Source organism: Vidua macroura, chromosome 1 (genome assembly GCF_024509145.1).
Source record: "Vidua macroura isolate BioBank_ID:100142 chromosome 1, ASM2450914v1, whole genome shotgun sequence".
Lineage (NCBI taxonomy): Eukaryota > Metazoa > Chordata > Aves > Passeriformes > Viduidae > Vidua > Vidua macroura.
Window position 1 is genome coordinate 135,663,479 of NC_071571.1, and position 11,343 is coordinate 135,674,821.

General features: G+C 40.3%; 1 protein-coding gene across 3 annotated transcripts in view; it reads left to right on the top strand.

The window, feature by feature from the left end:
* The window catches only part of OXR1 (oxidation resistance 1), a 138,615-nt gene that overhangs the window by 29,819 nt on the left and 97,453 nt on the right, over positions 1-11,343 (top strand). The window lies entirely within an intron of this gene.

Sequence of the window (11,343 nt, forward strand, 5' to 3'; positions counted from 1 at the left end):
TTGTCTTTCAATATCTGTATACAACAGTAATACTTTAAAATATAAATTTCGTTACTGGTAATAATTATATGGGTTTAGAATATCATAGTTTCACTGTGTAGAAATAGATGTTGGTGGTGTTAATTTTTGACAGAGGAAAACATATTAGAGAAAATCAGGAAAAAAACTGAATTTATTTGAGTTTGGTTTTTTTAGATTGTTGTGTGGGTTTTTTTAATTGTTCATTGATATGTCTTCTCTTGCATTCATAGACTGGGTTGATTTTGAGCTTTCAGAGGACTGGTGAGTATTTTAGTACTACCTGTTAAAATAAGTGTAGGATTTTCTTTAGGAAATAATAATGGCAAAAGTAACAGACTCTGAAAGGAGAAAAAAGAAGAAAAATAGCTTGACCCCAAAAAAATCCATGCAGCCTGTTTGGTCTCTCTGAGAAAGTGGCTGTTTGAGGATTTGTCTCCAATAGTCAGCTTTTATCTCCCGGGGGACTGGGAAGGGGAGGAGAGAGACTTAGGACAATTGGATAAGGGAAGGTTTACATGTCACTTATGATGGAAAGGCATGAGAGCAGCACTGTGTGGAGCTGCTTAGGTTGCAGCAGGATCTGCTTGCCATCCATGTCAAGGACAGCCTGGCTCTCTCCAAACTATTTTGCATATCTTCATTTTACTTTACTTTACTTCATTTCTGGAAGACTATATTAGCTTGAACAGAGATGCACTTGGCTGTCTCTGACCTAGCTGACAGAGGGCTGATGAAGCCATGCATGCTGAGAAAATTGGTGCAAAACAGTGATTCTGGGAGGCCTAGTAGAGCAAAGAAAATCCGATTGGATTTAACACACTCTGCAGAGCCATTTCTATGCCCATGTTACTCAGTTCATATTGTGCTTGTGAGCTGCCTTGGTTGTGCAGGATGGTTTCCCTGGGTAACTCAAGTGGTTGGGTTGTCCACAGATCTTGGAAGCAGCAAAAGCAGCTTTGCCCTTGAGTTAATGCACTGTGCTGCCTCATCTGCGAATTTTTTTCAGGCAATTTCAGATACAGTGGAAGCTAATGGATATGTTGACTTCATTCTCCCTGGATAAATGGAGAATGAATTAAAGTTGTTTGTTTGTTTGTTTGTTTTTTGTTTTCAAATAAGATAGATGGGGATATTGAAAGTATCTAGGCGATAAGGGTTTATCTCGTGCAGGATTGCCCTAGGCAGTAGCTTCTTTAGTCTTATCTCAGTCCACTGAAGTATTCAGCAGGGCTTTCCTGTAGCCTGAATGAGGACTGTTAGCACACCCATTCAGTTTATGAACTGCCATTGCCTAGAGACAAGATCTAATGCTGCCTAGAGATCAAAGCCTTGATTGATGCAGTCATCGACACCATCTCTTGTTATGATTTCTTCATGTCTACATAGTCCATCCAGACCAGCAGGTTTGGGATCTTTTCAGTTAACCTGTGTCATCCTGTGTCTGTGTCACCCCTGGGCTGGGGAGAGAGCTGAACTGATTTCTGAGCCATACTGAGTTTGTGGCTCCTTTTGACTGTCATCTAGGACTTGCCCTACAATGTAAGTGTCACTCATTCAGGCTCTGTTCCTCTCCCTGGTACCAGGATGCTTTGAAGTCAAGTCCCATTGCCACGCTTCAGATGAATTGGTGTCCATGCATAGAATTCATTGAGAGATTCTGCATTGCTTCTTTGAACTATTTTATATATAAAATAAAATAAAATAAAGGGCTTCCCATTTATACAGTTAGAGTGCATGGAGTAAAAATTATTGCAGCAACATTGAGGGCTTCCCATTTATGTAAAGTTCATGGATTAAGAATGACTGTAGTACCATTGCCTGGATGTCCCATCCAGAGTGAGTGCAACACTAGTACTGTGACATCTATTACCACAAAAAGTTTGTTTAGAATTGCATACTATTCCTTAATAAGGAGAATTACCTATTACTTATTGAAGGTTGGAAGAGTTGTGTGTGAGCTTTTCTGTTCGTACCTTGTTTTCTACATGGTTACAAAAGGTTAATTACAAAGATACCTTGTAACGAAAGCTTATCTTAGCCTTCCTGAGCTTAGGCATATAGCTTGTTATTAGTAGGTATGCTTGAGGTGTCATAAGGAATATGGAAGAAAATCCCCAATATTTGAGAGAGACATAAACAAAACTAATGACAGGAAGAGCAAAGAAAAAAAGGTGGGAGAGATGAATAGGAAACTGAGTAGACTTTATACTCCAGGGAGCCAGAATGCCACTGATAAACTGAAGCTATATAACTTAATGTTAGAACAGGGTTATATATATATCTTACATTTTTTTGTATTCTTAACCTAATAAGAGCATAACTGGATTTTCTTTTTCTGTATGTAAATATACAATGTAATGTTTTAAAAGTCCTATCTGTAAAGTCAAAATTATAAAGACAGTTCCTTCATTAAATATGAAGATTGTACCACAGTTTGCACAAATCCATGACGCATCTGAAGGTGTTGAGGAGTTGGCCAGTTGTACGGCCTCTCTCTGTCTCTTTGAAAGGTCATGCAGATCAGGGAGATTCCTGGGGAGTGGAAATAAACAAATGCACACCCATCTTCAGGAGAGAGGATCTGGACCTGTCAGGCTCCCCTCAGTGGGAGTAGTAGCCACTTGCAGGCCCCCAGATGCTAAGGTGTGACTGGGTACACCCAGCCTGGGGCTACCAAGGGCAGTGCTTGGGAAACTGAACGCATCCTCTGGCAAGGTGACTGGATCACTGAATGAAGGGACAGCAGTGGATGCTTTGGAGTGACTTCCAGAAGCTACTACGGATCTAAATTAGACTAGAGGACACTCTCTAGAGATAGGTGGGGTTTTTTTTGAGAATAAAATGCTAAGCTAGCAAACAGGAATTGAATAGACCAGCTCATTCAAGGCAGTGGGAGCTGTGCAAATGAGATATGTGTTGGCCAAGTGTTGGCCAGTGAGTCCCCTGACATTTCTTACATGTTAATTTAGCCCGAGTCTGAAGTGTACAAGATATAATTTGAACACTAAATCTTTGGGGTTCTTCCTACCTAATCAAATTAGAATGAGAAATACATATGGAAGAGAATGTTTTAGTCTATTTATAATACAGGTAGTCTAGACAGCTGGTTCCTTAACTGAAGAAAAACTTTAACCCTATAAACAAGGGAACAGGATAGCATCTGTGTAATCCATGCATCTGATACCATAATGTCTTAAATGGCATTGGAATGTAAGTAGGAAACAGATTTTGCCATTCAACACAGGGCTAAATATGAGTATAGACTACTACCTGGGTACACATACAGGGTATGCAGTCTTTCGGAAAAAAAAAAAAAAAAAAAAAAAGCAGCAGACTTGTATTTCTTTTATAGACTTTCAAATTTTAAAATATGCCCGGCTTTCTGGGGTCAACTTTGCCATTATTCAGGTGAGAGATGCAAGCACTATACATTAGCAGAGCCTTCAGACCAGATTTAAGGGGATTTTAGGCACACAGGCAACATGTTAGGCCTCTGCATAGGAGTAAATATTTTCTGTTCTCTTCAAAACTTCAGGTTGAAATTCTGAACCCAGTAAAATGGATAGAAAATTTTGTTGATTTCAGGAAAATAGGATTTCAACTTTAGAGTTTCATCTTGTGCCTGTCAAAGTGAATGAGTAATGCCATTGATTAGGGTGAGATCAAGAATGAGTCACAAACCCTCTGTAGTCAATAATGGTAAAATATAGATTATATCCTTTTAGGACATTCTAGGATCTTTTTCATGTGAACTTCAAAGAAGTAATGATAAATGTCTAGATAAATAACCTTGGTAACATCTGAAGAGGTCTGCCCTCGTGAAAGTCTATGGCAGATAACACAGATTTATTACTAAGCAGAATGTATATTTTGGGGTGCTGTTTGTTGGATTATTTTCTTGATTTTTTTTTCTTCTTTCTTTATTTCTTTTTTTTTTTTTTTTAATGAGGCAGCAGATGTTTACGAAAGACTAATTAAAAGAAATTTGTTAGCATTTGTGGATTTGTTCCTTTCATGATTCAGGACATAAGCCTGCTTTGTTCTTTCTCTTTTCCTCTCCCTCTTTAATGAAGTGTTTCTTAATAACTACTGATTGAAATCTTCTGCACCAGTATTTGATGACAGTCAGCTTGGGACAGAGAGCCCTTCTTACTGAATCTGTTTCTGTCACCATGTATCTTGCAAACAGGCTGGCCAAAAGTGTATGTTAGATCCAAAGTGTATCTTTGCACGTTGATGCACCTGTGTGCCAGGTCAGACTGGGAGGAAGGGGCAGTGCCTCACACCCTGGAGGCTCTTGACACTGACCTATGTGTCACTCTGGAGGTCTCCTGCACTGCTGTGTCTTCAGGGGTCTGAAAGTCTCTGCTCCAAAAGCCAAGACTCTGATGACCTTTTCCTAAGGTGCAGAAAGGTGTTTATATGACCATACCCGTGCTTGGAATTAACTCACTGTATTTGCTATGATGCTGGAATAGTGCATTCCTGCAAGGAGAAATGAACATAGAATTTGCAGGAAAAACAAAAGAGAAGGACTGGATCTTGTTTACTTGTTCAATTCATGCGTCTGGGTTTGCTTACAGCTAGTGTGACTGACCCTTAGGTGGTCAAAGAAAAATAACATATTTCATATGGAAAAGAGATCTCTAGCCTTGATTTCATGAGCTGTAGTAGTACTTGGATTTGGAGTCTTTACTTGTTATAGGTCTTATTTTTTTATTATTCCTGATTTTCATCCAGGATTAAGTCTGGTTGAGAGAAATTTAGTTCAATTAAGCAACTGAGTTTCAGTGTGTTCATTATGCTCAGATGCTGATCACCTTGAAATTTTATTACAACCAGCAGAGAGTGCACACCTGTGGCAACTCATTTACATGATTGCACATAAAGTTTTCATCCGTATTCTGTGCTGGAAGACCTGATGCACTGTCAGTGCAGGGATTTCCCCCGAGGTCACCGTGTGGATGAAAGGTGACAGGCTCTGCCCTTCACTTGGTACTTCAAGCCAAACCCATTCCCCTAAAACACATGGAAATAGCAGCAAAGGAGCTGAGTGTCTGATGTGGGGCTGCCCCTGCTGCCTCCCAGACGGTGGGAGCAGCTTCTTGGCTAGAAAGCATTTCTGTTCATTATTTTCCATCAATCAGGTCTTTCAGATAAAAAAGGCAGAAAACAGAGGAAATTATTTCTTTTTAATCATTGAACTTTGTTTTCCTGATGGTTTAGTACTATTAGAGAGCTGGCTTAATGCACGTTTCAGTATTTTCATTGGCTGCAGCAAAAACAGAAAACTCTATTTTTTTTCCTGCATAATGCAAGACTGATTTTCAGGATAAATGAAATTGGTTTATGTTAAGCTGGAAGTTTTATTAATAGTGAACAAGTTGTTGTGTAGTACTGACCTTGTCTACCTCCTCAGACTCCACAGAGTAGCTACTTCTAAAGGAAGTCATCTGTAGATATAGCTGGCAATCAGGCAGAGTCCCAGCAGGTAGCATATATATATTCACAATTTCTCAAATAATGTAGACATATCATGAAAGACTACCTCAAAATCTCCCTTACTGCTACCTCTAGTTGTTGGGCAGATTCCTTTTCTTCAGCAGCTCCAGCCACAGATCTCTTGTCCCATTCCTCACCTCACATGTGTATTGAAATACCCATATTTTCAATCACTGCTGTCTCCCTTTGGGAACCTAGTGGGTGGGCAGCTCCAGGAGATGTGGCTGGGGATCCTCACAGCCTTGCTAGTGATTCTGCACACAAACAACCTCTCCAGTCAGTCACTGTTTCTTGCTGTGAGCATTCCTCATTTGAGTCTTTGCTTCCTCAGAGGTATAACATGAAATACCAGCTGACCAGTGTCACTGTTGTGGCTCTCCTGAGGCATAAGGCACTCAGAACAGGGATTCTGCTTCTAGGGTGCTGGTTGCCATCCACTGTAGCTGTTCCCTGTTATGAGACATGAATACTGGCAGATTTCTGCCCATGTAGATGACACCAACTATTTTTACAATGAGTTTTTACATTATGGCTTTGTATTTGTTCATAACTGATGTTCACCTAATTTAGATTAGGCTGTTTTGATTTCTCACTTGTCCTAAATTGTTGTAGCAACATCAGTAGTACTGACATGCACTGTGGTTAAACCCTGAAGACACACGAATGCTGAATAAGAATATGATTTTCCTTTCACCTTTCCTTTGAACTCTTCCTCATAGCATGCTTCTTTCTCTTATGTCATGCCAGGTTATTCCTGATGCTGCTTCCTGACTTAAAATCACTTGTCTGTGATTTTAAGTATACTGCTTTGCTGTACTTCATCAGAGACATTGTTATTTTAGGAGAATCATGTAGCTCCACATCAGTAATTTAGAATATATTGGAGAGACATATGTTTATGTGTATGCATGTATATTTTAAACACTTATCTTCAGAATTCATGCAGAAAAAAACCCTAAAAAGTAATGTTTTGTGAAAGAATTAGTCATCAGAAGAAGTTACCACATATTTCATTCTGGAAATAAACAGGTACATGAAGGCAAAATAACTTAGCAGAAAAAAATATGTGGATCATCATATGAAGTGCCTTCAGGTAACATAAGTTCTAATCAAAAGAGGGATGAACACTTAACGATTCAATTAGATTCTTTGCAGAGACCTGAAAAAATCAGAGAACTGGACAATCACCAACTGTATGAAGTTCAACCAGGGACAGTGCCAGATGCTGCTCCTGGGATGGGGCAGCCTTGGATGTACGGACAGACAGAACGAGACACTGGAAAAGCAGTGCCATGGAAAGGGACCTGGGGGTCCTGGTCGATGGCAAGTTGAACATGAGCCAGCAGTGCCCTGCAGCCAGGAGGGCCAAGTGTGTCCTGGGGGCATCAGGGACAGCATCACCAGAGGGGCAAGGGAGGGGATTGTCCTGCTCTGCTCTGCCCTGGGGCGGCCTCAACTCGAGTGCTGAGGGCAGTTTTGGGTGCCACAATATGAACAATTATAGAGTGTCCAAGGGAGGGCAACAAAGATGGTGAAGGGCCTTGAAGGGAAGCTGTATGAGAAGAGGCTGATGTCACTTGGTCTGTTCAGCCTGGAGAAGAGGAAACTGAGGGAAGACCTCATCACAGTCTTATAACTTCCTCATGAGGGAAAGAGGAGGAGCAGGTACCAATACTTCACAGGGCTCATGGAAATGGCATGGAGTTGAGCCAGGGGAGGTTGATGTTGGATATCAGGAAAAGATTCTTTACCCAGAGGGTGGCTGGGCACTGGAACAGCTCCTCTTGGAAGTGGCCACAGCACCAAGCCTGACAGAGTTCAAGAAGTGTTTGGACAATGCTGTGACCACGTGTTTGCACATGGCATGACTCTTGTGGCTGTCCTGTGCAGGACTAACAGTTGGACTCTATGGTCCTTGTGGGTCCCTTCCAACTCAGGATATTCTAGGATATCCAAATTTCTGTATGACTACATTTTTTTCCAACCTCTACTCTTTGCTTCTGGTATAAGCTGGTAAATCCTAGTTAGGAATGAGTGTGTTCTGGTGTTGTCTGCTTGCTTCCAGAAGGCAAAGTAAGTCAGTGCAGAATCAAGGCACATGCATATGGCAAAAATTAGTTCCAATCAGCTGTGCAAGAATTGGAGCATAATTCAATTCAAATTTGGTCAGTATACAAGTAAGAGACTGTGCAAGTAGTATTCACACACACCTGTGTTTTAGTGACTGAGGGACAGGTCAGAACTACATCATTAATGCTATGTCCCACTCCTCCCCTCACCCTCCCTGAGGGCTTCTTCATCTCAGCTACCTTGCACCCATCTCCCCCAGTGTGTATCCCAATGCCCTAAGCTGATGGTTGGTCCCTTCCCCATGTCCAGGAGAAGGAAGGGCTGGCTGGAGGGTGGCTCAGCAGGAGGCACCCAGTACTTGTCAGCTCTTCATGCCTTGCCTGCAGCTGCTGGGCCACTGCTGGCAGTGCAGCATTGGTTAAAAGGAAACTGCAACACTGACAATGCTCATGGCTCACAGAAATAATGTTACATCATGCTGCACTCAGAGGAGTGACCTTCTTGTTACAAAAGGAAAACAGAAACAGGACAACACAATATTTTGTGGTAGTTTTACACTGTAGGATGCAAAGTTTTTAAATTCTTTCAAAGATAATTTGATTTGTTTTAACTTAAAAAGGAGAACTGTGTGAGAAACTTCAGAGATTTGCATGTCATTTATCATACGTTGTAAGTGGGCAGGAGAGCTGTGCATTTCTCTTCTGTAAAATTGCAAGGTAGTGACTGTCTTTAAAATCAAGAGCCTTTTTGGCTGACAGAAGATAATGTTACATGTCTCATTAAAAAGTTTAACTGTGCTTTATGGCTATTTTCAAATATTACAGTCAATTTTGCTGTTCTGCAAAATGTGCCTGAACATACTTTATCCTTAAAAAATTGGGAAATCATTCAATACAGGCTTGCAAAAGCAGATTGCAGCTTAGCCTGCTGAAGAGTCAGCTGACAACAATTTTAATGGTTTGTTAATATAGATCAAGCAACACTGTGATGGATTTATTACTGCAGAGTTTTTTTGATTGCTAAAGAAAACAGGATATCAGTTTAACACTGATAACTCAATTCTCATTTTCTTTTTATTTTTCATCTGGCTCAGCATTTGTTGCATTTTCAAGACAGAAAATGAATTCTCTACTAATAACTGCGTATATGTAGAAGAAAATTTATTTTTATGTTGGTTCCCACAGAAAGGAACACTAACTTTGCTGTTAAGTAAAATTGCTTATGAATTCCAAAATGTATAATCCTTCATGTGATTTTAAAAATGGATATGAAAGTTCTAATTTTTAGAAATAAAACACCCCAGTAATTTAAGTTTCTCATGTCAAGAAAAAAAAGGTTGTTTCTTTTTCTTTGAAATGTGCAGTTAGGTAAATGTCTCACTAAATTCAATAGGGATAATAGAAAGTCAACTCCATTATTCTAGTTGCAGATCTGTGTATGTGCATTCACAACCTTATGTAAAAATGTTCTGTTGAGTTTATTTGGGTTGCATGATTAAATAAAAGGTGGAACTTTGACTTTGCTGTGAAAATGAAAATCTATTTTCTGATTAGTGGTTCTAAGAAGCTTGTCAAAACTGTGGAGAAGGAATCATGGCTGATAAATGAACTTGTATTTGATTCACTTATGTGTCTGATGCAGGAAGGTGTGGGCAGGACACGTACCGCCTATGGCTAGAGCAACCAGAGGTATTGCATGATGCTTGTGGAAATTACTCAGCTGTAAGGAGAGGGAATGAATGTAACACATTCTTTTTGTGTGCATAATTTGCCATCTTTCCTCATTCATGGCCTTGTGAGGGTGCAGACCATGACGCTGCTCTAGCTTTAGCTTTAGCTTCAGCCCATGGCCCATATGCTTGGAGTTGACTGCTGAGTGATGTGCTGGGATAGTAAAACTCCACTGACTGTGGAAGTTTTTCTGAAACATGAACTCCACCAAAGGCTATTGCATTTTTTATAAATTTACTTTCCTGGAAGAGGCCGGCTTCTATGGTTTCAGTTCCATAGGCACCTATGCTTGGGGAGAACAGGCTCCTTTGCACGGAGCATGCAAACAGGAAATGCATGTTTGTAATGGACTTAGTTTTTCGAACTTATTGTTGTTACTTCCTATATGTATCGGACATGAAAACCAGATTACAAGAATGAAATTAAGGATATCAAAACATGAATAAATAGAGTATGTGCATGCAAAAGAAGTCTGTTTAAATGTGCAACATTGATTAGATCCGATATAATTGTCAATCAATACTTTCAAACCCCAAAGCATATGATGTTTGCTGGAACACAGAGCAGAGTTGCAAAGACTATTCCCTCCTTTTTTTATACTTATTTTTTAATTGACTTTGCTGGATATATCCTGCCTTTTTAGATTATGCTTTGTCTCAGATCAACCACATCTATATACATTAATGTGCCACAATTTAATAGGTACTTTGGAAATACACATCAAAAGACCAAAGTTCCTATAAATCTCTCATTCAATCAATCAGATTCTTGTTCAGGCCATGTGCTCTGAAGACCTGTTAGAGATCTATTTTCAAGTACCTTGAGCTCACGTGGTGAATCTTGCAATAAAGGAAACATTTTCTTGTTTTCAAGCCCACTTTATATGTGATTCCCCGTTTTGTATGTGATTCATCACCAATACAAAGATCAGCCTCTTGTCTTCTACAAGATGCCCACCTTTCCCCCAAAGAAACTACATGCTTCTGGCAGCAGTATTTGCTCCTGTGAGCAGCAATGGAGCCATCCAAAGAAAATCAACCATACTCCGTATTTTCCCATCAGCCTCCAAACAAAGATTGAAGGGAGGGGACAAAAAGCAGTAAGAGGAGCCCTCTAATGGACCTGTCAGAGGCCCCTGGCCCCAGCCTTGCCAAGAATGTATGTCCAGTGCACAGCATCTGTCCCAGCTCAAACCCAGGCTCTGCTAGGGCTGGCTTTTGAGACAGTCCAGTTCTAAGTGAGGAAACTTTAATTTGTCTGTGCAGCATAGAGTGAAAAACTACATGAGCCAAACTGACTCAAGGTGAAAAGTTTAGGCCATTTCATTTTTTTTCTCAAAAAGCCTCCTACACATGAAGGTTTGTGAGCACTGATGGAGCACAGATTGTGGTACTTTGACCAAGGCACTCCCATGCCTAAGGTGCCAGTGAGTATCCAATGCAAGGTGCTGCAGAGGATCAGTAGTCCTGAGGTCTTAGTGACCCCCTTATGCCTGTTAGGACTTTCTTCCAGCACTTTTGAGTGCACCCAAGCTTATGCAGGGTGTGAATGCTCAGGATCTGGGCATGTGGGTGAAGATGTAGGTATGAAAGAGGTCAGAATGGGAAAGCTGGGAATAACTTGGAGACAAAAAAAATAGCAAAAAAAAGTTTACAAAGCTAGACAAAATGCAGACAGGTACTCATAAATTACATAATGGCATTGAAGTAGTTTTGTTGATGTAGTTGGTTTTGTTTTGGCTTCTTTGACTGAAGAATACTGGAGGAACAGAAAGGATCAGAGCAGTAGCTACTGTGCTTTAGCTGTTCCCAGATGGTGGCTGGCATTTTAGGGATATTCTCAACTGGCATATGTCAGACTAGTGATATGATTACTATGGACTGGGGCTTTGGTGAACCAGCCTTAGAACAGCAGAGATTCAACTGACTGTAGATTTAGAATTGAGCCCTATTTTTGCAAAGTGTCTAACAACACCTAATTTCTATAAAAGTAATTATGATAACTGTAGGTTACTTTGGGA